We start from the raw sequence: 25075 nt of genomic DNA, 5'->3' as shown, positions 1-25075 counted from the left end.
AGTGTACCACAGGACTGGAAAAGGAAAACTGTCCTGATTTTCAAAAGAGGAAAGAAAGTGGAGTCTCCAAATAAGAGACAATGAGTTTTATGTTATTCCTGGCAAATTTACATTATTAACTCAACATTTAGTTAGTGAACATCTGGAAAAAGGAGGTGGGAATCACAAGACCAGTATAGGAATAGGTATTAACGGATATAAGTAATTTCCTATTTTGATAGCATTACTACAACAATAGACCTGGGAACTGCTTTAGATAGAATTTCTTTAGAGTCTAGACTTTGGGAGAGCATTCAACAAAGATCTCACAGTATTTTAGTGGATATAGGTGTCAGTGAGCTGGAAGGATGGTTAGGTGAATTTGAAACTGGGTAAGTGGTCAGGCTCAAAGAGTAATTGCTTGGTCATGAATGAGGAGGTGCTAGTAAATGTGCCAGGGATCTGTGCTTGGCCCTATTCTGCTTTAACATATTTATCACTGATTTGGATGAAGGCATAAACTGCATACCTATCAGATTTGCAGATGATAGAAAGCTGGAAGGGATAAATGAATTAGTAAACAAAAAGATCTTATTACAGTAAAGCACTGAGTCAAATTTATTAAGTTGAAATTTAATAGGATTAAATACAAAGTCTTGAACTTGGGTTCAACTCAATAGTATGATATGGAACACCAAAAAGGAAATCTAATCATAGGCATATATGTGTGTTATGAGTATAAATTCTTCTTCTTCTTCTTCTCCTCCCTGCTATCCAACTTTCTCATTATTTTTATCAATATTTCATCTATCTTTGGCTCTTTTTCTGAATTTCTTATTCTTTATTATTGATTTTTTCCTGCTTTTTGATCTAGTATACTTGACACTAAATCTCTAAGGTTCTATTGAGCTCTAAAATTATATGATTCTCTAATAATTAGTAAGTTCCTTGATATCTGACAGGGTAAAATGTGCTTTCATCATTTTCCCCTTTCAAAGTCTAGCCTGTTTTGTCATCAAATTTGAAATTATTTGATCAAATTCCATAAAATAGTACTTAGGAATTTTATATTAAATCTAACAATTAATCTTGAAGGTACTGCCATTTACAATCTATTACCCAACTTCATGCCTTCTAATGATTCAGTACCTCATTCTATTCTGTCTAAAATCCTTTTTTTTATTAACAAGAATTTATTTTTTCTCCCTTCTACTACCCCCTCTTACTCCACCCCCATTGGTCAATTTTAAAAAGAGATAAAAATAAACACTCAACAAATATTCATAGTCAAAATGAATTCCCACATTGGTCATGTCCAATGAATAAACATTTATTCAGTGCTTGCTAACTGTACTAAGCACTGGGATTACAAAAAGAGACAAAAGGCAGGCTCTGTCATCAAAGAACTTACAGTATAATACCCAAAAATGTATGCCACAGCCTGTATTTTTAAGTCTACTCTGGCTGGAGGAGATTACCATGCTTCACCTTCCTTCCTCTGAAATCATGGCTTGTCATTGCATTGATTAAAGTTCTACAAGTTCTAAAGTTTTTCAATAAAGTTATTGAAAAGTATATTTCTTTACAATTCTTTTGTCATTGTGTGAATGGTACTCCCAGATCTGCTAATGAACAAAGTAACAGAGTAATCAATCCAAATACCCCATTTTTTGGTTTAAACTGTTGAGAAAACTGGAAAGAAGTCTGGCAAAATTTAGGGAAATACTAATATCTCACACCCTAAACCAAGATAAACTCCAAATGGATATGTAATCTAGACTTTTAAAATGTCATAGTATAAGCAAATTAGAAGACCAAGGAAGAAATTGCCTTTGTGATGGGGAAAGAATTCATGATGAAACAAGAGACGGAGAAGATCACTCAAAATAAAATGGATGTTAAAAAAGCCCCCTTTTAAGTGTTTGCTGAGTTTTTAGTACAGAGCAGTGTTCTACCTTGTCAAAGGTTATTTCCTCATCTATTGAGATAATGATGTGGTTTGGGATATTTTTATTCTTATTATGATTAATTATGTTCATTGAACTATCCTTGCATCCCTGGTATAAATCCAATTTGGTCAGGATGGATGATACTTTTTTTGATGAACCATTGTCGTCTGTTTGATAAGATTTTATTTAAAATTTTTGATATTAATGATAATGGTCAGTTCTTTCTCCTCCTCTTTGAAGACAGGAATTGTTTTTGTTTTTCTTTGTCTCCTCACTGTTTAGTTTATAGTAGGTACTTAATAAATTCTAGTTGGTTTTTATAGCAAAGGTACTACTTTTTTACTGATAGCTATTACTATGCACTGTGACAGCGAGCTAATGAAGGTGATATTTTATATGTAAGGCAGAAAAAGTGTAATGAAATGAAAATGAAAATGAAAATGAAATGAAAATGAAAAATGAAAAAAACCTGTAGCTGGAGCCCAAAGGTCCATTGGTATGAGACTTTCCTCATTGGTCATGGTCAATACCTCACACCTATGTGAGGGGTGGGACAGAGTTGGCATGAGCAGTGGAGAATATAGATCTGGTCTCTTCAGTCTTTTTAGGCCTTCTGTCTTTCAGTTTTGAGAGAGAAAATGCATGATACCAACTTTTCTTCAGTCACTCTATAGGAAGAAAGACCTGCGAAGAAACTGACATAAGGGGAACTGAGAGTCTCCATCATGTTCCTATCACATTGCTTCACTAGAGACTTTGGGGAACTTCTCCTTTAGCTGAGATCTGGGACTTTCTATTAATTAAACTGAGTTATCTCTTTTCACAGAGATAGAACTCATTTACCTCTGTGTATTGTCTGGCATATATTTTCATATCTATATTTCATCTTATTTCTGTTTTGCTATTGACTTGGATCATTTTGGGGAGGGGCAGCAGATATCTACTATGTCTGTTCATTATGGAACTATTATTTGGTGAGAAGGAAGTCAATTCTCACATATAAAACTTGGGACCCCCCTTTTCCCACTAAAAATTAGCTATTGAGATTTTAGCTTGAACCTAAAATATGTAATCCCTAGAGTAGCAATACTTAAGGTGACAGAGATAAAAGTCTAGTGCAATATCGCTCTCTGAGGAGAAGAGAGCAATGGCCTCTGACTCCAACCTCTGGTTTCCCTCTTGACAGGAACAAAAGTGTTCCTTGGAAAGAGCATGGGAAGAGATGCTAGAGATGTCTATTCCTGCCTTCCTGTGGGAAACACACACATACACATGTGCACACACACACATGTGCCCACACACTCACCATTACTTGCTACACAGGTTAAAGATGAATCATTTTTGCCTTTTATGACTCATTGTAGACAGACTAAACCAGCAGAAAGACTGAAATGAGGCTATATGAAATTTTTAACATTTTCTTAGAATCAAAACCATTGATATAAATTGTTTTTTTCAGAGCTACAAAGCACGCACTTCAGTAAATTATTGTCCTAGAAAGAAATGATTAACTTTGTCTGTAGGACTGCTAGTAAACTCCTTAGTACAAGATAGTGGATATATAGCTACTTTAAAAATGAGGATCAAACGTAATACATACCAACTAGTTATATATTTAAAAGTTTTTCATAAATGTGTGCTTTGTTCCAAAGTCAATAAAAACATTACTAGGGAAACAAACAAATAAAATATACAGCAAGATCTTTTTAAAGTATGTAGAAATCTTTTTTTTTTGACAGTCTGTCAAGTTTTATTGTGTAAGTCAAACAGAAGAGTACTCTGTATAGGGGAGGTAGGGGAGGATCATTTCTTAGTCTCCTCCTCCTTGGACAAAGTCTTGATGATCTCCTCTTTCTTAGCTTGTAGACACTCTTCCCCATGCTTTCATGCTTCCTTAGTCTTCCGACGAGCTTCAGCCAAGTCAGCCAAGAGCTTCTTCCAGGTCTTGTCTGCCTTCAGTTTATAAATGTGCTCCATGAGGATTCGCTTATTCTTGAACACAATTCCCTTCACCTTCAAGTACAGGCTGTGGTACATGTGGCAGTCAATCTTTTTGGATTCACGATATGTTCAGAGCAGACAGTGCAGAATACTCATTTGCCTCATCCAGGTCACTTTCTCAGGCATACAAGAATTGGCAGTACCCTTTCTCTTACCAGTGGATAGAGCACCAGTGCAGGAGTCAGGAGGACCTGAGTTCAAATCTCACCTCAGACACTTGACATTCACTAGCTGTGTGACCTTGGGCAAGTCACTTAACCCCCATTGCTTCATCCTGGGTCATCTCCAGTCATCCTGATGAATATCTGGTCACTGGATTCAGGTGGCTCTGGAGGAGAAGTGAGGCTGGTGACCTGCACAGCCCTCCCTCACTCAAAACAAAGTCCAGTGCAAGTCATGTCATCATTTCTCTAATGGCATGGTCTTCTTCGACAATGAAGGACTAGCACACACACCTATGTGCCTGCCCTTCTGTCAAGCCAGAGTGTTTTTCCAGCATCTGGCATGAGAGCGCACAGTAATGGTCTTCCGGATGATAAGCCCATCTTTAATCAGTTTCCTGATCTGCTGATGGGAATTGGTGTTGGCAATTTCATTGGTCTCATTGGGATCAAGTCATACTTCCTTCTTTCCACATCTGAGGACACTAGAGGCAAGTCTCTTCTTTTTTTTATTTTTTTATTTTTCATTTTTAACACAGCTCATATCACATAAGACAATCCCAACTTTTGGTCAAGTGATATTTCTTTTAAAACATTTACAATACAGACCACAAATGGATTTTTTTTTAACATTGACCTAATTGTCTCCACACTGTTACTAAGAATTAAAGGACCCTAACTTATTGTTGTTGATCTAAAGTACTAAACCTAATAGCTTAATTTTAGACTTGACCTCAGATGTTCCCCTACCAACAATCTGTAATTTAATAGATCTGGTATTAAGCTTACAAACCTTTTGACTGTAGGAAATTGCTACTAAGAATAGGGACATTGCAGGGAAACAATATCTCCTCAACTTCATATCAATTCCAGGCAGGAGTAGATTGTCAACTTGCATTCAGTGAGGCTTAGAGTCTGCCACGTGTCAGTGGGAAATTGAGTCAGAAGAATCCTACCTCAGCCCAGGCTGAACAACGACTATCCCACCCTTCCCATGAGATCACCTTTTGCAGTTCATACCAGCATCTCACAGGCTTACTGGCATCATGGATTGGAGGCTCAAAGTGCCTTTGTTGCTAGACTCAGAAGAACAGTCAATTAATAGTCCCATAACATCTTAAAATAGCAAGTTCCAATAACCGGGTTTCAGATATGACTATAATTTCACATTGGCTAAGGAACATCTTTTGAGGCAAGTTTTAAGTGGCTTACATACCTTTCTATACCTGTTCTAGTTCCTGCTTAAACAACAATCATAAAATCAAATTTGCCATTAAAACCTTAACTTTTCCATCAAATGCCTGAAGTTACCTGCCTCTAGGAGACTGAGACTAAAATTCATTTCCCCAAACTAAAGATGTCTCTGATTTATTCTCAGTAATTAATTCAGTCAATTGTTTTAATACTAATTGCTTTTACATCACTTTATAACATGTCCAATTTTTTTCCCCATCTCTCCTGTCCCCCCACCCCCTATTACCTTGCAATTCCCTCAGTGAGCCCTCCCTTCTATCACACCCCGCCTTTCCCTTATCCCCATCTTCTCTCTTTTCTTGTAGGGCAAGATAAATTTCTGTACCTGTGTTTCTTATTTCCCAGTTATATGCAATAATAATTCTCAACATTCACTTCTTATACTTTGGATTCCACCTTCTTTCCCTCCCTCCCTCCCTACCCATCCCCACTTAGAATGCAAGCAATTCAATACAGGCTATATATGTGTCATTTTGCAAAAGACTTCCATAACAATGATGTTGTGTAATACTAATTATATTGCCCTCTATCCTACTCTATTCCCCCATATTTTTTTATCCCCTCATTTGACCTTGTCCCCTCCCAAAAGTGTTTATTTCTAGTTACTCCTTTCTCTCATTTGCCTTCCCTTCTATCATTCCCCTCACCCCACTTGTTGCCTCCTCTCCTACTTTCCTGTAGTATAAGATAGATTTTCATACCAAATTTAGTGAGCATGTTATTCCCTCCTTAAGCCATATGGGGAGAGAGTAGCTTCACCTTCCCCCTCTCCTCTTCTCCCTTTTCTCCTCCATTGAACAAGTTGCAGAAGTCATCTTTGCCATAGTTATTGTTATAGTCTGGTGGCACAGGACCAAGCTCTGCTGCTCTCTCTGCTGTAGGAAAAATTGTAGCCACAGTTGTTGCCATCTATTCTGCTCTCCTCACTAATATCCTCAACCCCAGTAGTGGCTCAGACCAGACAAGAGCTCTACTTCCCCTATAGCCATGGCTACTATGGTCACTGTGGTTGGAATCCATGGTGCCATCCATATTGTATCAGGCCCTGACCTCTGACCTCAATTCCACTCATTTTGCTACTTTTGCTACATTTTACTACATAGGCCCACTGCATCCTCCATGTCCATCTTCTGTGCCAAGGCCTCCCAGATAGCCATCCCTAAAGTTGATTAGGTAACCAGCTGAATAATCACCTCCTGCACAGATATAATCATCTGCAAGGCTGTCAGCATGTTGAGGGGCAGTCTGCAACGGAGGCCAAGGTCATCACAGAACCACCTTTAAAGAAGCTGCTGGTGACATCCATTCTAAGGGTCCATCCTCCAATAGCCCATTCTCTGCCAACCCTCAGTCCCGTGGTGCTCAGAATGCAGCTACCTGGACAGTGAAGAGTACTCTGATTCTGATCTGGGTCTAGGACCTCCCTGAGGCCCAGGGTTATTTCCTAACATCCAGGAAGTCCAGCCCCCTCTTACCAAGTGCAGCTATGCAGCTATGGCCTTGGACAAGTTGGAGTGGAAACCAAAAGCAGTGGGAACCCTTTATCTGCCAATTCATCACCCCTAAACAGTAGGTGAGCTACTCAAAGGCTTTAAAACAAACCTTCAGACCCTCAGATGAGCTGCTTGACAATTCAAATAAATAGCTTGCAGAGTTGCTGTGAGCTCTCCATGGTACCAAACCTCACTGCTGTTTAGTCCCCACTGACTAAAACATTGGTCAGTCCAAGACCACCCATTGGGACTAAAAGGAACCTAGTAATTACAGAACTGGGGCTTTGGAGATAAATAGGAAAAAGAGATTCAAATATCCTGGAGACCAATAACTACCAAACTGTTACTTAGGACCAAGTGAGCTACATGTAGATGGGACCTCATCCGAGTTTCCTGTTGCTTGAAATGGAGAATATGGAGACAGTTAGATCTTCCACAGGTGCAAGAGTATAATTAAAATCCAAGGAAGGGAGTTGTCAGAGTAGAGGATGTCAAGAATGGCTTTCCAGGGCTCAGGCCTAGTTCTATTCAGCTAAGAGTCTCAAAGAGATTTAGTCATTCACGCTTACTGAAATAAGCACTATTGAAATATGAATATTATTGAAATATGCCTATTATATGGAAAGGACTGTACGTGATGGTGAGGATACAAAATCAAAACTGAAGTCATACTAGCCTTCAGGGAACTGAGAAACAACATACATTGTAATTTGAGGAGAATGAGAACATTAAATAATTACAGAAATGAATAATAATAGTATTTATACAGTGCTTTAAGGCTCACAAAAACATCTTTGCCTACTTTGAGCCTCAGAACAGCCCTGGAAGATAGGTTCTATTATTATCCTCATTTTACAAACAAAGAAATTGAGGCTGACAGAGGTTAAGTGACTTGGTCACATAGCTAGTAAGTGTCTCATGCAAGATTCAAACTCAGATCTTCAGCATGTTATTTACTATGCCACCTGGACCATGAAGGAGCATGTTACTAGGAAGGAGTGCTTTGAGTAAGAGGGAATCAAGTGATATGAATTCCAGTTCAGTAAGTGTCAGATCAAGCCAGATACAGATATATTATCAAGGAGGCTAATGCAATTTTCAAGGCCACTTAATATCTCTGTGACCTTAAGTAGATCTCTTCATTATGTGCTTCCATTAGTTCCATTGTGAAATGTGAAGGATGGACTAGATGACCTCTGGTGATGAAAGCCAGGTAAAAAGTCTGAATTAACTAAAAACTCTGATGATTTGGAGAGCCTTTCTGAAAAGAACAGACTAAAAGAATTAGGAAAGTGATTGCCCTGCCATCCTCTCTAATCCATCTGGAGGATCAATTGGAGGATCACAAAGTTAGGGAACTCGGTCCATTCTGCTCATTTTATAGTGAGATCCAGGGAAGCAACTTGCCCAAAGTTACACAAAAAACAAATAGTCGAACTGGGATTTGAAGACAGGGCCTCTGGCTCTGAATCCAGCCCTCTTTCTCCTCTATGATTCTAGGGGGTCACCCTTTAGAAGGAATATTAACTAGTTAGAGTATATTTAGAGCAGAGGTCAGGAAGTTCCTTCTGCAAAGAGCATAGAGTCAATATTTCAGGCCTTGTGGACCAAGAAGCAAAATCAAGGGTATTATGGAGATACTTGTATAATAAGAGAAATAATGCATTTCCACAAATTTTTAATTGATGACATTCAAAATGTAATTATAATGGAGTATAATTTTTGTAATTCACACTTACTGATGAGAAGAATGGAATTCTTTGAGGGAGGAATAATATTTTGCTTAATTGGGATTCAAAATCATCAAAATCAATCACAAATGTTCATCTGTTGAAGTTGACCTGTTATAATAAAATTTTATGTATTTCATCTTTGAAAATGACTTTTCCCTCAGAGAGGTGCTACCAGATAATGATGTCAATCCATGAACATTTGATTTTGATTTAGTCAAAAGGCTAATAGTCTCCAACATGTTTGCTTTCCCTGGACACATTTATTTCACTGTTACAATCAAGCATGCTTTAATTAACTCACCATTGGTAAATGACTTTGCTTGTTTGACTAACACATGAACCACATAGAAATTTACTTTGATTGTAGCTTCATTTTTATTTATTTTTCCTATTTTTGTCAAGAAATTCTGCTCTGATGAGAAATTGTTTTAAATTTTGGAATTTTTCTTCCTGCTGCTTTCCTATGAATTGGCAATATTATGAAAAGTGCTTATTAATAACAACAAATATTGTTAATAGCAACATATGTTGTATTCTTTTAGCATAGCTATAGCATCATTGCACAATAAATATAATACTTTGCCATATAATTTGATAAAATAATACACTATCCACTGTGCCTTAAACGTTTGCCATTTGAAATCCACTTTCCTCTTCTTGTTTCAACATGATAAGTATACACTGGTTTAAATACATACACATATATATATATACATACACACATACACACACATATGTATATATATATATATATATATATATACATATATATATATGCCATTGTACACACCTCACTGAAAGTACTGTCCAGTTGTCATTGTATCACTATAGTTGTTAGGGCAAGGAAAGCACCATATACCATCCCCTGGTCTACAGGAGAGAACCAGAAAAGTAGGAGGAGAGTGCTGAAAATTAAGCCCTGTAGTGAATAGTTAATAGTTAAGCAGTATGACTTGGGCAGCAGTGGGTGGGCCTTGAACCAATATTTGAAGTGTTGTCACAAATAAGGGGGAAAGATTTCTCCTACACCCGCAATAGTCCCAAATAGTGTGCGTTTGTCCTTCATTGCTGAAGAAGACCATGCCATCAGACAAATGATGACATGACTTGCACTGGACTTTGTTTTGAGTGAGGGAGGGCTGTGCAGGTCACCAGCCTCACTTCTCCTCCAGAGCCACCTGAATCCAGTGACCAGATATTCATCAGGATGACTGGAGATGACCCAGGATGAGGCAACTGGGTTTAAGTGACTTGCGCAAGGTCACACAGCTAGTGAATGTCAAGTGTCTGAGGTGAGATTTGAACTCAGGTCCTCCTGACTCCTGCACTGGTGCTCTATCCACCACACCATCTAGCTGCCCCAGCTTCAATAGTCAGCACTTGGTTGAATAGGTAGACACTATGGAGCATCATACTTGAGTTCACTGTAAGAAAGACTTACCAAAAAATAAAGAGCAATCTCACAGTTATTTTGGTCATTTTCCAGAAGTGAGATATCTACACAAGACTGTATGACCAGAGATAATGGCAGGGATAATGCAGAGTGCCTTCCTTCAGACTAGGGTGAGCAGCTGGACTGGATAATGAGTTATTGCCAATCCCAAGATTATGTGATTTTACGTATGAGGAGATAGGATGAGGGGGCGGGGGCAGGATAAGTCAGGGGTGGCAGGAAGTGGCCAGATGTGACTCAAGACAATAGGAGGAAATTAGATTTCTGACTCTGGAGTTTGGTCAGTTCTCCCTTGATTGAGCTTTTAATCATTTTCTGAATAGCTGAAGCCATGCTTTTTATAATGGACAGAAATTGACAAGCTGTCATCAATGAGCTGAGGGGACGGGCTCTGCAGTCCTGAAAGGCATGTGGGATCCCATTAAGGAAAAAAGAAAAAGGATCTTGACACTAAGCTATGAGGAATCTTGGCTTTGCTTACCTGATACAGCCTTGGGAAAGTCACCTGGGTAAGATCTCCCAAGGAGGGGGAGGGGGGGGCGGAAGGGGAGGGGGTGTCATTCGGCAATGCAGATGATCTTATCAGAATCAAGATTCTTCTACCTTCAAGCAGTGGGTCACACCTTTTGCCTGCTGATATCACCTTCAACCCCCCTCCCCCAAACCCTTAGCCTTGGGTCACTTGTCTACTCTAAAGTCCAACTAGCTTAATATCACTTAAAGAACTTGATACTTCCCTCTCTTTTTAGATGAGACTTGGAGAGGCTCAATATCTACAGCAGGCAATTATTGTATGGTGCTTGGAGAGACCTGTATCCTGTTTGGGTTTCAGGCTGATCTCCTCAAAAAAGAAGCCTCCTCTATTTATTTACTGGAGGAGGGTAACAAGGTTTCTCTCAAGGATATTTCTTCGGTATTTCCTTGGTTTTTTTTTTTAAAAAAAGTGTATGCAGTTATAGCTCAGACTTTTCCCACCTAAACATTAATACGTTTCTGTAATAGAAAACATTTAACAGAAAGTCAGATTATGGTCATGTTTTGTTTTCTTTTTCATTTCCTTACTTTTTAAAAATAAATTCATTTGTTTAATATTTTTGCAAGCATTTCTAATCTGTCCATCTCACAGACTACATGACATATGATATAAGGTATTGGTCTAAACATAATTTCTTTCGGACTGCAATGCAGTTTTCTCAGCCATTTTTGTCAAATAATGACAAAATGCTAAATAATGAGTCCTTATCAAACACTATGTTACTGTGATACTTTGCTTCTATTTGTACCCAGTATGTTCCACTGATCAATCTCTCCATGTTTTAACCAGTATCAAATCCTTTAATGATTATTATTTTGGTGTACAATTTCAATGTAGTATTGGTAGAGCTCTTTCTCTCCCTTTAAAAAAAAAGTATTATTTTTGAAATCCTTGGGCCTTTGTTACTCCAGATAAATTTCATTATTATTTTCTCTAGCCCTATAAAATATTCTTTTTGGTAATTTCATTGGAGCAGCAGTGGATGAACAAATTAATTTAGGGAGCATTTTTATTATATTGGCTCGATCTGACCATGAACAATTAATATTTCTCCAATTATTTAGGTTGACCTTTATTTCTAAAAAAGAGCATTTCATATTTGGAGATACACATATATGTATATACATATATATTACATAACATATGATATAATAATATGCTATGTACATGCACATACATACATGCATACATACACACAGATATAGTTTCTGAGTGTAGCTTAGTAGATATAAACTCCCAAATATTTTATAACTTCTGCAATTATTCTGAATAGAATTGTTTCTTCTAGCTCTTCTTGCTGGGGTTTGTTGGCAATATATATGAATGTTAATGATTCATGTGGTTACATTTTGTTTACTACAACTTTGCTAGATTTATTATTTCAATTAATTTTTGGTTGACCATTTAGAAGTAAGTAAATCATCATATCATCTACCAAAAAAGTAATAATTTGCTTCCTCTTTGCCTCTATTCCCTTAATTTTTTTCTTCTTTTATTGCTATGGTTAATATTTCTAGAACTATGATAAATACTAGTAGTGATAATGGCATCCTTTCTTTTTCCTTGATCTTATCAGAAATGTTTCTGACTGTTCTTCATTATATATACTATTTGCTCTTGAATTTAGATAGATATCATCTACTATATAGAGGAAAGGTCTATTTTTCCTAAAACCTTATAAAGTTTTTTTTTAATAGAAATGGGTGTTGAATTTTGTCAAAAGTTTTTTTTTCAATATTTAGTGTTAAAATCATATAGTTTTATCCCCTTATCATCAGGGGATAATTCCCCTAGTGGATGCCTTAAACCATGCATAGTATGCAACCCTATGCAGACAGGTCTTGATTTATGTAAATTTGAATTATGCAAATTCAATTTTATGCAAAGAATTCTGAAAGAAACCCACATTCCAAAAAAACAACTATGTTAATTTTATTGTACAGTACTGTGCTCTTTCTCTCTCTCTCTCTCTCTCTCTCTCTCTCTCTCTCTCTCTCTCTCTCTCTCTCTCTCTCTCTCTCTCTCTCTCCACTCCTGCCCCTAGGTTTTGCATTCCACAGCCTCCCACTGCCCCACCACCAAAAAAATAAAGAAGTAAAACCCTTTACTTTAAAGCAGAAGAATGGCTAGGCTGGGTGTCAGGACAGGAGGAGGAGGGGAGAGTGGAGACTATTGTAGGATCAGGGGCTTTGCTTGAGACCTCCCACTTGCCCAGCTGTAGCATGTCTATCTTTCATCCATCCACCCTAGCCCCACCTGCCCTTGAATCATGTGCTGGCCTCATTCCTCCGCAGGCTCACAGTCCCCTTGCTGACTCCTTCATTCACCTAGAATTCATGGTTTAAAAGGAAACCAAGGATATGGGGGGACTACAGCTAGGTGGTGCTTCAGTGGATAGGGGTCTGGATCTGAAGTCAGGAATTTGACCCCAGACGCTTCCTAACTGTGTGACCCTGGGTAAGTTATTTAATCCTGTTTATCTCAGTTTTCTTGTCTGTAAAATGAGCTGGAGAACAAAATGGCAAATCACTCTTATCTTTGTCAAGAAAACACCAAATGAGATCATGAAGCACTGGGCACAACACAATGCATGTAATTCCTTAAAAATGTTATCATTATTAGAGCAGTTTAGAGAAGTCTACATAGGCAGAGGGCACAGGTGTGAGTCAATTATGTTAGGATGACTCCCCCTCCAAAAAATTCATTCCTGATCTTACTGGGAAGCCTCCAAGTTTATCTCTATTACATATAATGCTTGCTCTTGGTTTTAGGTAGATACTACTTATCATTTTAAGAAAGCCTCCATTTATTCCTATGCTTTCTAGTGTTTTTAATAGGAATGAGTGTGGTGTTTTGTCCAGTGATTTTTCTGCATCTACTGATGTAATCCTATGATTTTTATGGCTTTTGTTATTGATAGCATCTATTATATTGATAGTTTTCCTAATATTGAACCAGCCCTGAATTCCTGGTATAAATCCCACTTGGCCACAGTGTATGATCTTTGTATGTATTGCCTCAGACTCCAACCTTTACCAGTATTGTATTTAAAATTTTCACGTCAATATTCATAAAGGAAATTCATCTATAGTTTTCATTTCCCCTGGTTGAGGTATCAAAATCAGACACCATAGGGTGCATGAGTGTTCAAGGAAGACTGGCACTACCCCTCAACCCCCATGCCCAATCTGTTACCAAGGTCTGTCAATTTCATCTTTGCAACACCTCTCCTATACACCTCCTTCTTTACTTTGACGCTGCCATCCACTGGTGCTTACCCACATCACTTCACACCTGGACTATTGTAATAGCCTATTAGGGGTCTGCCTACCTCAAGTCTCCCCCTACTCCAATCCATCCTTCATTTAGCCACCAAAGTGATTTTCCTAAAGTGCAGCTCTATGTCACACCCCTACTCCAGTGGCTTCCTATCACCACCTCCAGGATCAAATACAAAATCCTGTTTGACATTCAAAGACCTTCATATTGTAGTCCTCTCTACTACCTTTACAATCTTTTCATAACTTAGAGCTCATGACTCAACATATATTCTTTGATCCAGTGATCCAGGCCTGTTCCTGGATGTTCCAGAAAGGAAACCCTCCATTTCCCCACTCTAGGCATTTTCTCTAGCTATCTCCCATGCTTGGAATGCTCTCTCTCATCATCTCTGCCTCCTGGCTTCCTTTCAAGTTTCAAAAATAATTTGTCTTCTACAGGAACCTTTTGAACCTTTTAAAATTCTAGATCTTTCCTTCTATTAATTATTTCTTATTTATCCCACATAGAGCTTGCTTTGTATGTGTATTTTTTCCTTATTGTCACTATCATTATATTGTGAGCTCCTTTACAGCAGGGACTGACTTTTGTCTTTCTTTAAATTCCTATGACCTAACAAGGTGCCTGGCATATAGTGGGGGCTTAATAGATGTTTTCAACTGACTGATAATTAGTATGACTTTTCTAAAATGTTTTACTTTTTATTATTTATTTTTAACATTTTTTTAAGTTCCAAATTTTCTCTTTCTCTCCCATCTCTCCCCCATCCACTAAGAAGTCAGTTAATGTGATATCAATTATACATATGAAATCATGCAAAACATATTTCCCCATTAGCTATATCACAAGAAAAATAAAGTGAGAAAATTATACTTCAATTTGCAGTCAGAGTTCATCAGTTCTCTCTCTGGAGGTGGATAGCATTTTTTCATTATGAGTCCTTCAGATTTTCCTTGAATCATTTTATTGATCAGAGTAGCTAAATCGTTCACCATTGATCTTTATTACAACATTGCTGTTACTATACAGAGTGATCTCCTGGTTCTTCTCATTTCACTTTGCATCAGTTCATAAAGGTCTTGCCATGTTTTCTGAAACCACTCCCCTTCATCATTTCTTATAGAATAGTAGTACTCCATCACAATCGTATGCCATAAACCATTGTTCAGCCATTCTCCAATAAATGAGCATACCCTCAATTTCCAATTCTTTGCCATCACAAAAAGAACTGTTAAAAATATTTGTATAGATATAGGGTTTTTTCCTTTTCCTTAGATCTCTTTGGTGTATAAACCTAGTATTGCTGAGTCAAAGACTGTGCAGTGTTCCATAACCCTTTGGGCATATTTTCAAAGTATTCTCCAGAATGGCCAAAACAATCCACAACTCCAACAATCTATCAGTGAACTGACTTCCCCATCCCCTCCAGTATTTGTCATTTCTGATAGGTGTGAAATGGTGCATTTCTCTAATGAACAATGATTTAGAGCTTTTTTATATGACTATAAATAGCTTTTATTTCTGTTTTTGAAAGCTACCTTTGACCATTTATCAATTGGAGAATGGTTCTTATTTCTGTAAATTTGGCTCAGTTTCCTCTATATTTGACAAATGAAGACTTTATCAGAGAAACTTTCTGTAAAAACAATTTATATGACTTCATTGTCTATGGTACTTTTAAAACAAAATATAGTTTCTCTGATTATCTCTTTTTTTTATTAGGTTTACTTTTGCTTTGTCTGAGATCATGATTGTGACCCTTGCTTTTTTAACTTCATTTGAAGCATAATAGATTCTGCTCTAGCCCTTTATCTTAACTTATGTATGTGTGTTTCTGTTTTGTGTGTCTCTTGGAAACAATATCTTGGTGGATTCTGGTTTCTGCTATCCACTTCTGTTTTATGGGTGAGTTCATTCCATTCACATTCACAGTCATGATCACTAACTGTGTATTTCCCTTCGTCTTATTTTCTTCTGTTTCTTCTTCTTCTCTCTCTTTTTATCCTGTCCCTTCTCAAAAGTTGCCTTTGCTTCTGACCAGTGCTTCCCTCTTTGCCACTCCTCCACCCTCTCTTTTGTCATTTCCCTCCCCCCATATCTCTTATATTCTTATATATATTACCTATTTCCTTATTGGGTAAAATACATTTCTATACCCAATTAAGTGGGTGTGTATATATATTCTTCCTTGTTTGAACCACTTCCAATGAGAATAAGATCAAAGGATTACCTGCCACCTACCCATTTCCCCTCCATTGTAAAGGCTCTTTTTTGTACACCTCTTATATGTCAGAAAAATTTCCCCTATTCCATCTCTCCCTTCCCTCCCTTCTCCCTCTTTCTCAACTATTGATTTGGGAGTTAGGAGGGGTGATTATCCTGACGTAATCAAATCACACTCATGCTTTCTGTCTATATAGATTCCTAATTGCCATAATAATGGTAAAGTTATTAGGAGTTACATGTATCATTTTCCCATATAGAACAGTCTAGCTTTATTGAGTCCCCTATGATAACTCTTGAGCCTTGTGCCTGTCAAATTTTCTATTCAGCTCTGGTCTTTTCATTAAAAATGCTTGAAAATCTTCTATTTAATTAAATTTTCATTTGCTTCTGAAGAATTATACTCAGTTTTGCTGGGTAAGCTATTCTTGGTTTTAATCCTAGTTCCTCTGACTTCTGGAATATCATATTCCAAGCCCTTCTATCCCTTAATGTAGAAGCTGCTAGATCTTGTGTTATCCTGATTGTATTTCAACAATACTCGAATTGTTTCTTTCTGGCTGCTTGCAATATTTGTTCCTTGCCCTGAGAGCTCTCAAATTTGGCTATAATATTCTTGGGAGTTTTAATTTTGGGATCTCTTCAGGAGATCAGTGGACTCTTTCAATTTTGCCCTCTGGATTGAAGATATTGAGGAAGTTTTCCTTTATAATTGTTTGAAATATGATGTGTAGGCCCTTTTGTAATCATGGCTTTCAGGTAATCCAATAATTCTTAAATTAGCTCAGCTCAATTCCCAGTCACTAGTTTTTTCCAGTGATATGTTTTGCATTTTCTTCTATTTTTTTTGTTATTTGGACTTCATTTCATTAGTTCTTGATGTTTCGTGGAAATGCTTCCACTTTCCCAATTCTAATATTTAAGGAATTGCTTTCCTCAGTGATCTTTTGTACTTCTTTTTTCCATTTGGGCCATTTTGCTTTTTAGGGAATTATTTTATTCAGTATTTTCTGTGATTTGTCTCAAGCAGTTAATTCTCTTTTCATAATGTTCTTGCGTCACTCTCACTTTTTTCTCCCAATGTTTCCTCTACTAATCTTATTTCTTTCTTTAATGCTTCTCAGAAATTCTTGTTGGACTTGTGTCCAGTTAGAAGTTTTCTTTGAGGCTTTGCTTTTGGCCATGCTCATTTAAAATATGTATATGTATATATATATGTATATATATATATATATACATATATATATATAATTTATTTGTTTTTCAGTTCTTAACATTCACTTCCACAAGAATTTGAATTCAAAATTTTCTCCCCATCTCTCCTCACCCTCACTGCAGGACAGCTTGCACCCCATCCTCCAGTCTGTCCTACCTTCTATTACCCACCCTTCTTCCATCTCCCTTCCCTTCTATTTTCCTGTAGGGCAAAATAGATTTCTACACTCTATTGCCTATATAACTTAATTTCCATTTGCATGCTAAAATAATTCTTAACATTCATTCTTAAAACTTTGAGTTCTACATTTTCTCCTTCCCTCCCCACCTACCCTCATTGAGAAAACAAGCAATTCAATATAGGTCATACATGTGTAACAATGCAAAGCAATTCCATAATAGTTATGTTGTAAAAGACTAACCACATTTCCCTCTGCCCTATCCTGCCCTTCATTTATTCCATTCTCTCCCTTGACCTGTCCTCCCACAATAGTGTTTGCTTCTGATTATGCCTTTCCCCAATTTGTTGTCCCTTCTATTGTCTTGCCTCTCCTTCTCCTTAAGCCAAATCCCACGAGAGTAAGGCTTAATTATTTCCTTTCATCTTCTCCTTCTTCCCGTCCATTGTAAAAGCTCTTTCTTCCCTCTTTTATATGAGATGATCTGCTATCTCTCCCTCTCCCTTTCTCTTACTCCTAGTACATTCCATTCAACAGCAAATTTTATTTTTTAGGTATTCTCCCTTCATATTCAGTTCACCCTGTGCCCTCAGTCTATGTATATGTATGTATGTATGTATGTGTACGTATATGTATATACACACACACACACACATACACCCATGTACATATACACACCTACATACATTATATATATATATATATATATATATATATATATATATATATATATATATATATATATATATACACATATATATATATATTCTCTCTAACTACCCTGATACCGAAAAATAGTCTCATGAGTTACTAATAACATCTTTCCATGTAGGAATGTAAACACTTCAACTTTAATGAGTTCCTTAAGGTTTCTCTTTCATGTTTACCTTTTCATGTTTCTCTTGGTTCTTGTATTTGAAAGGCAAATTTTCTATTCAGCTCTGATCTTTTCAGCAAGAATGCTTGGAAGTCCTCTATTTCATTGAAATTCCACTTTTCCCAATGAAGTATTATACTCAGTTTTGTTGGCTAGGTGATTTTTGGTTTTAATCCTGTCTTCTTTGACCTCTGGAATATCATATTCCAAGCCCTTTGATCCCTTAATGTAGAAGCTGCTAAATCTTGTGTTATCCTGATTGTATTGCCACAATAATGGAATTGTTTCTTTCTGGCTGCTTGTAATATTTTCTCCTTGATGTGAGAACTCTGGAATTTGGCTACAATATTCCTAAGAGTTTTCCTTCAGAGATCTCTTTCAGGAGGTGATCAGTGAATTGCTTTCATTTATATTTTACCCTCTGGTTCTAAATATCAGGACAGTTTTCCTTGATAGTTTCTTGGAAGATTAAGTCTAGGCTCTTCCTTTGATCATGATTTTCAGACAGACCAGTAATTTTTAAATGATCTCTCCTGGATCTATTTTCCAGGTCAGTTGTTTTTCCAATGAGTTATTTCATATTGTCTTCTATTTTTTCATTCTTTTGGCTTTGTTTTATAATTTCTTGGTTTCTCATAAAGTCCTTAGCATCCATCTACTCCATTCTAATTTTGAAAGAACTATTTTCTTCAGTGAGCTTTTGAACCTCATTTTCCATTTGGTCCATTCTGCTTTTTAAAGCATTCTTCTCCTCATTGGTTTTTGGACTTCTTTTGCCTTTTGAGTTAGTCTATTCTTAAAGGTGTTATTTTTCTTCAGCTTTTTTGTGGATCTCCTTCAGCAAACTGTTGACTTGCTTTTCATGATTTTCTTGCATTGCACTCATTTCTCTTCCCAGTTTTTCTTCCACCTCTCTTACTTGATTTTCAGAATTCTTTTTGAGCTCTTCCATGGCCTGAGATCACTGCATTTTCTTTGGAGGTTTTGGATATAGAAACCTTGACTTTTAGGTCTTCCTCTGATGGTATGCTTTGTTCTTTCTCATCCAAAAGGATGGAAAAAAATACCTTTTCACCAAGAAAGTAACCTTCTGTAGTCTTATTTTTTTCCTCTTTTTGGGAAATTTTCCCTGCCAGTTGCTTGAATTTTGAGTCATCTGTCAAGTGGAGGGTATACTCTAGGGAACTGTAAGGTCTCAGTTCCTCCAAGATGGCACAATAAAGGGAGAAGGGTTTGCTCCTCTCCTGGCCTGTGCTCTGGTCTGTGAGCAACCACAAGCATTCTTTTCTGCCCTGGATCTGTAAATAGGATTCCTTCTCCACAGCCACCTCCACCTTCACCATGCCAGCACTCTTCCTCACCCCAAGACCATCAGTCAGGACTGAGACCCAGGTCAGCCACTTGATTCCCCCAGGGTTGAGGGCTCCAAAAGTTGATGCTGCTGTCACAGTCGCATGGCTGCTGGTGCCCTGGGTCTGGGACTGACTCCCCTTTCACTCAAGTGAAAGAGCTTTCTTACTGACATTTGAAGCTGTCTTTGGCATTTGTGGGTTGAGAAATCTGGGAACCGCAGCTGCTGCCCATGATTCCACTCCCTGAAGCCTGCTCCAGCCCAGTCCACACTGTGCAGTGCAGCCAAAGCTGGGCTGTATTGCACTCCAAGCCCAGTGCGATAGATATTTCCTGTCAGCCTTCCAGGCTGTCTTGGGCTGGAAATCTCTTTCACTCTGTCATTTTTTGGCTTTTGCTGCTCTAGAATTTGTTTAGAATCATTTTACAGGTATTTTATGAGCAATGAGGGGAGAGCTAGAGCAGGTCTGACTTTCTGCTTCACCGTCTTGGCTCCACCCAGCTTCTGACTATTTTCAAATGGTTACCTTCTGAGTTTGTGTCTTAGTCTTCCCTTTCACTGTAGTAGCTTGTTACAATCAAGTCCTTTTTTCTGTTGTTTGTTCATTTTCCCAGTCTATTTCTTCGAACTTTATTTATGTTATTGTTGGACTCTACTCACCTGGAATTAGAAAAGTAGCGTTCCAAGCTTCAGGCTTCTTCATAATGCTGCTTTCAGAGCTAATTCTGGGAGTCTGCAACTTTTCAGTGCTTCCAAAGGGGTTCAGTGATTCCTACAGTCATTGCTCTCCTGGTCTGCACTCTGGTCTTTATCCAGGAAAGGTTCCTAATGCTCTACAAGTCCTGGCTCTCCTCTTGGCTCTGGAACGTCACTAGGGCCCCTGCTCTCCTGAAGTCATGAGCACCAGAACATCTATCTCTCTGCCTTGAACCTTGACCAGGGTTCCTGTTCCCTTGAGAATAACCACAAGCATTCCTTTCCACTGTAGAACTGCAGCCTAGAACTGTCTATGGGAGATAGAGTTGCCAAACAGTGCCAGATCTTACATCCAGTTCCAGAAAAGAGTCCCCTATAATCTCTTTCTGACCAGATGTCCAACCCCCTTACCATCTCTGAGCTAAGAGCTTCCAAAGCTGCTGCTGCCACCACTGTCATGGCTACCTCCAACATCCAGCACTGGTTCTGCTGTAGACCTCTAGCCTGACCCCTACACCAGTGTCACAGACCTCTCTTGCCAGCCTACTAAGTTGTCTTCAGTTGAAAAATGTCTCATTCTGGTCTTTTTTTTGGATCTGCCATTCCAAAATTTGATTTGAAGCATTATTTTAAAGTATGTGTGGTGGAGAACGTTAGAAAAGTTCAGCTGGGTTTTTGCCTGTCCTCTGTAATCTTGCCTCCTCAATCCCTTTGCTCCTTGTTTTGACCCCTCTCAGAATTCCATTCTTGATTTAATCTAGTCCTTATAGCTTGGTAGCATCTGAGGTCAGTAGCCAAAGTTATCAGATACCACCAATGCTTCTAGAGGCTTCTTTTCCAAGGCCATACTCCTGCTTTTGTTTCCTTGTACTGATGGCTATGTGGGCATTCCAGTCAAAATCTCTTCCTTGTTCTCACAACACAGTGAGACTTCAGTCTATACCATAGATCTTTCATAACTCCTAGAGACTTGGGTGGTAGAGTAGAATGGCTATCATTCTGTTCCAGTAAGGCCAGATGGGTGAGGTCAAGACTATGGCGAGAGCTTATATCACTGAAGGAAACAGGTCTGGAGTTTCTACCTGTTAAAAGTAGTAATGTCATTTAACTTGTACAAAACAGTCCCTGTCTGCAAGGAGCTTCTTTCTAATGGGAAGGGACAACACTTAATGGGGACCTGACATGTTGGTAAAGTGGAGTGATGATGGATCAGTTAAAAGTTAGAGTGGAAGAGGAGAATGTTTGGAATGCAAACCAATCTTTGTGGCCTCCCCATTGTCTCTGCATCTTCATTCCTCTGAAGAAGAGTTGGAAATTCAAAAAGCAAATGGGAAAGAATTGAAAGGATCCAGATTGTCGGGACAGTCTGCTCCTGAGTATAAAGAAACATGCCATGGGTAGTATAACATGTGTGGTCCCCATAGCCATGAAATATCTCAAGTGGAATTACTATTGTCCTAGTATTAGTATGAATAAGGAGTGGGGGAGAACCAATATAGGCTTCCTTATTATAAAGAATAAGGGAAAGCTAGGGTCAGAGTTCTGAAAACCAGTCCTGCTAGACATTTGGTGCACCTAGAAATGGTTCTCCCTATGTGGGATCTTTGAATCTCTTCTGTGACCTGTCTTTAGAGTCCAAATCATTACGAACTCGCTTAGTTCTCCATGCTGTTTATCAGCTTGGGGTCCTTCATAATCACCTCCCTTGTTCAGGCTCAAATCACTACAATCAATAGAATAGTAGAATATGGAAATGGGTTCTCAGAATTCTCCTGGCCTTAGTAGTGCTGAGTTAGAGGATTCATAAAAGGAATGTCAAAGAAAAAGATTAACATCAATATTGTATTCTGCATAGAAATAGTCAGGTCTGCCAAAAGCAATAAAATATAGTTTAATGTTCATCTATATCCAAACCATTGCTAGCTTAAAGTGAGAGAAAGATCTAAACTGGCAGTCCTCTATGACCTCTAACATGCTTATCTTCCCCAGAAAGATTTTATGTTATCTTCAACAAGGAAGAGAACTCTTAAAATACCTAGATTAATATTCCAAGACTGAGCAACCATGTAACTATCCCATTCCTTCTGGACCACTCCCCTCACTCCAGGAGGGAAACAAAAGGACATTCTTCCTTCCATTAATATCTTAATCCATTCTCAATGGGTTCTAGCTGCCAAGAAGTTCCAGGTGGGTGGCGAGGCATAGGTGTGAACAAGACAAGTTATTCTGTCATCACCCTTAATCCATTGCCCTACAAGTTATTTCTAAAAATTTCCCATTTTACTATAAATAAGGTTTTAAATACACTCCCATGGGTATCAAAAAGAGATCATGGGTTTATAGCAGACCAGAATCTCTAACATGGTTTTTTTTAGTCTTGAAGTCTTCAGACATCAAGTTGTTTAGCCTGTATTCAGTGAACAATTAGCATTCATTCCCTGGACATTGCCAGTCCTGCAGTTTGCCCCACTGGAAAAATGGGATCCCATGAGGTTGGATCTCATAAACACTCTAACCTGCCTCTTAGAATACAGATGCTGGGATTGGAAGAACATGAGGGAATTAGGAGTCTGCTAACCACTGAAGTATAAGTCAGGCAAATATACCAGTCCTGCCCACCATCTCCAAATGGCTTTATTTCTATTTCCTTTATTTTACTACCACCATCACTACTCCTACCATGTCTCACTTAAGAAATACATATCTCTTTCTCTATGTTCTCTGGAAAGCTTCCTCAATAATCAACAATGCTGCTTACATCTTTTCTTTTCCCTCAATATTCTGACTTTACTGAGACCTGGCTCCCTCCTAATGACACAGCTTCCCAGGCTACCCTTTTTAGTACTACCTGAACTGTTTCTATATGCTTCAAATAATTGATGGTGGTCTGAAATTCAGAATACTTCTTGCTCCTCACTGCCAATTCCAGGCTTTCCCTCTACTACTATCACTCAGTAACCTCTCCACCTTTGAGGTTTATTTAATCCAAATTCATCACCTAACTTAGATTTAGAAATCGTCATCCAATGGCCTCCATGACTTTCTCCTTCCTTCCCCAATGAGTTCAGTATTTGGCTCACAGTACATCTCCTCCCCAACTCCAGCCCTCATACTGGGGGATGTCAGCATACATACTGACATTCCCTCAAAGAAATACTCTAACCTCCCTAGTTCTTCCATACACTCATTCCTCAACTTATTTTTCATCCCTCCCCACAGCTAAACACCTTTAATCTTTCTATACCCATTTCCATGTTCCACTTGAAAATTCCTTTATCATGAACTCTTATCCTCTTTTTTCCTTCCCTCTACCTTAGGACTCATACCCTGTTCTTTGTCTGTCCTGTGACCTCTAATCCCTGCACCCCTTACTTCTTTCCCAGACCATTGCCAAATGTAGCATTTGCTACACTCTCTTCCCCTCACCTTTCTCAACATCTTGATAAAACAGCTCAACTACACTATCCCCTGTGCTTGGATCTCTTGCCGTCTTGTCCCATTACCAATCATGCCTTGCTAAACCTTAACCCAAGATTCCTTGCATCATCTACTGACTTGGCTTCAATTCTAAAGATGCAGGTCATCAATCTGTTCTTAGAGAAAGATATTGTTTGCACACTTTGATTAATAAAATTTGACTGCATGCATAGAGTAGTAATTAGTGTTTCTGCCCCCTAGTTGGCATAAGTGACAGTAAATCTGTTATACACATTCACCAGAGGCCACACATGTGCCAGGAGGTGCAAAATTGAAAAAATTGACCAGTGGCCTGTCTTCTCCTTTTCTTTGAACACTTGACTTATAAGGCTTTTTCTGAAAAGGACAAGCTGGACTCACTGAGGGAGGAAGCATGTCCTTATCCTCCAAGATCCACAGGTATTTTGCAAGCTCTGAAGGAAGCTCTCAGCTACTTGGGGAATAATTCCTTCCTTCCTTCTGCTCAGGCTACCAAGGAGCTGTCAAGACCCTTTCCTAATGCTGCTAAATGGTGGCACAATACAATGGTATGTGTACTACTAAGAATGTGGAGACTTGAATATGGTCCACTGCTGGCCCAATCAGGTGCTTGGACACTTTCACAAACATAGATTAGTTAAGAAACCTAATCAGGGTAAGGTATATTCTGTACTTCCATGGCTCCAGTCTCCATTTTGATGAGAGAGAGATCCTTTGCCCAGTTGGCAAGCTAAAGTTTTATTCAAAGAGCTAGCTTAGACCATATCACCTTGAATGAGACCAGGAGATATGTCTGGAGACAAACATTGTCAGTGCACAGAGCCAAAGGAGAAACTCCCACAGGTCTTCTACCACTGTGATCCTCAGCTGAGGAGGCTGCCAGCAGGCCGCCATCTTGTCTAGACAAGCAAAGGCCAGAAAATGGATAAGATTTAGGAAAACTTGACTGTTCCAGGGTTAGATGAGTCACTTGGCAATTCTTTGTGATAATAACCATACTGCTGCTGTTATGCTTTTTGAAAATAGATATTCTGCCTCTGAATCAGCTAGAGTGGGCAAAATCGAAAAATATCAAATAGTATGTCAGCATCTGGCTCAGAAAAGCTACAGAGTATGTAGTAACCAAGTGAGAATTGGGGCTCTCAGAAGCTAATGAGTCAATCTGTCAAAACTGGAAATCATCCCCAGTCATGCAAATCTCATGAGGAAATTGACAGTGCAAGATGTGATTAGATAGAGTC

At 38.4% G+C, this 25075-nt stretch overlaps 1 pseudogene; it reads right to left on the bottom strand.

The window, feature by feature from the left end:
* Positions 1-3730: 3730 nt before the first annotated feature.
* On the bottom strand, positions 3731-24728 carry LOC140516255 (large ribosomal subunit protein eL19-like; annotated as a pseudogene).
* Between the last annotated feature and the right edge of the window lie 347 nt (positions 24729-25075).

This window comes from Notamacropus eugenii, chromosome X (genome assembly GCF_028372415.1).
Source record: "Notamacropus eugenii isolate mMacEug1 chromosome X, mMacEug1.pri_v2, whole genome shotgun sequence".
In the NCBI taxonomy this organism is placed as follows: domain Eukaryota; kingdom Metazoa; phylum Chordata; class Mammalia; order Diprotodontia; family Macropodidae; genus Notamacropus; species Notamacropus eugenii.
Note: the sequence above shows the minus strand (reverse complement) of the source record. Positions and strands in the feature narration are given on the sequence as shown.